The following is a 1,998-nucleotide window of genomic DNA, read 5'->3' on the forward strand; positions in this document are numbered from 1 at the left end:
ATAAAAATAAAAATGAATTAAGTAATAACTAAAATAAATAAAATAGAACAAAAGAATATACACATTAGATACTTAAATGGCTTAAATACAATTGAGAAATGTAGCCAACTAACTGAAATAGAATATGTTTAAGGTGAAGTACTAAAATAACAAACTGTAAAACAAATAAATAATAGTTACAGCTAAATAGAAATATAAAACAAATAAAAACAACAAAACACATAACAAAATTATCAAAACGAGAACTAAAAAAATAAATAAATAAATCAACCAACCAACTGGTTATTTATTTATATCTGGTCCTTTTTTTTACAGACTTTGTCTTGTTGGACCTGCTGGACATTGGACATCCTGTTGGGCACATAAAGCTTAGTCATGTTGACCATATGACCTTGTTGCATCTTATTGCATAATAAGAACCGTATTAAGTCCAACACTGCTTCAATGCTGGCTACTTTAAAGGCTGATTTATACATCTGCGTCGGACCTACGCCGTAGCCTTTACGCCGTAGGCTATGCGTCAGTTTTCGGCAATTTTCTGTGATGGTTTTATTGTTTTTTTTTTGTGTGTGTTTCTTTTTCATTAGAGACATAAGCCTATATCTGTTTGTGGCTGCTGTGTGTCATATGACATATTTTAGTTGACATTGTTATAGATTACATCTAGATTGCAGCGATACATGACATGGTGAAAAATTACTGAATGAATAATAGGCTACTTAAAGTAGTTTAAGATGAATTTTAAAATTGTGCCCCCTAAAAGCACAAGTGGCCCCTGTCTGGCCCCCCCCAGTTACTGTGGTCTAGAACCGCCCCTGTCTAAATGGATGGAAGATTGTTATGCAATTGAATTACATAAAATGTAAATTTAGACCAATATTTTTTTGAGTGTAGCTAATGTCATAATGTTTGTTAATGTTAAAGCAACTGTATGTAGTTTTGTGTATTTTAGTGACTTTATACATACGCTAGCGTCACGTGTTCATGAGGATTAGGCTAATCATTCATCCCATATAGAAAACATCACAAGTAAAATTAATCATGTTTATAAAGATAAACATGGGTTTATTATAGCCCACTTACAATTTACATTTCAGAGATCATTACAAATAAATTATTAAATGCTAAAACTGAATACATTTAAATGAACAAACCTGGCGTTGCATTTGCAACCATGTGAAAACAGGGGGTGCTGCAGCCCCCTCAGCACCCCTACTTCCCGCGTCCCAATTTAGGCTAAGCATCAACATTCACAAACTGTTATTTTTAACAGAAAAGCAAGCATGTGCTGCTGCATGCATGGTTTGGCATGGCAGAATGCGAGCAGTGCTTCCTTTATTATCACTAAAAGCTGACATCTCAGTTAATCGCAATCTCATAAAGCTCTGTTATAACACAATAAATGTATGCACAATGAATCTTCCTCAATGTCTACACTACGTGTGTTAAAATGAGATGATTCGTCAGCACTGCGGTGAGTAGATTCTAACTTAATCACCTCTGATTGGCCATTGCGTTACAGAAATCAACAGCTATGTCTGTGATTGGCTACATTGCGCAATCCTTTAAACACATGTTATAAATAGAAACTTTGCCTAGCTTGCACATGTCAATCATTTTAATGTTAATATTAGTTGTTCTTTTTGCTTTTGTGCAACAGATAAATAACAATTTATATGTTTTAGACACTTTATGTTTAGATAATTTCTATTTTGTGGGAGTCCCGCGAATCATTTTATTCTCCAGCATCCCGCACACACACACACACACGAGTCTCTTCCCGCCCGCACCGAGATGGACCTCACTGCAGAACACAAGATCCAGGGGGCGAGGTTGGATCCAGATCCAACTCCTCCCACCTTACATAAACCTAAACCTACCCGTCTCCACCCCCTAAACCCACCCATCTACACCCCTAAACCCACCCATCTCCACCCCTAAACCCACCCATCTCCACCCCTAAACCGACGGATCTCCACCCCTACCCCGAATCTTCTG

The sequence above is a fragment of the Sinocyclocheilus anshuiensis genome, unplaced genomic scaffold (assembly GCF_001515605.1).
Source record: "Sinocyclocheilus anshuiensis isolate Anshui unplaced genomic scaffold, SAMN03320099.WGS_v1.1 scaffold1096, whole genome shotgun sequence".
NCBI lineage: Eukaryota > Metazoa > Chordata > Actinopteri > Cypriniformes > Cyprinidae > Sinocyclocheilus > Sinocyclocheilus anshuiensis.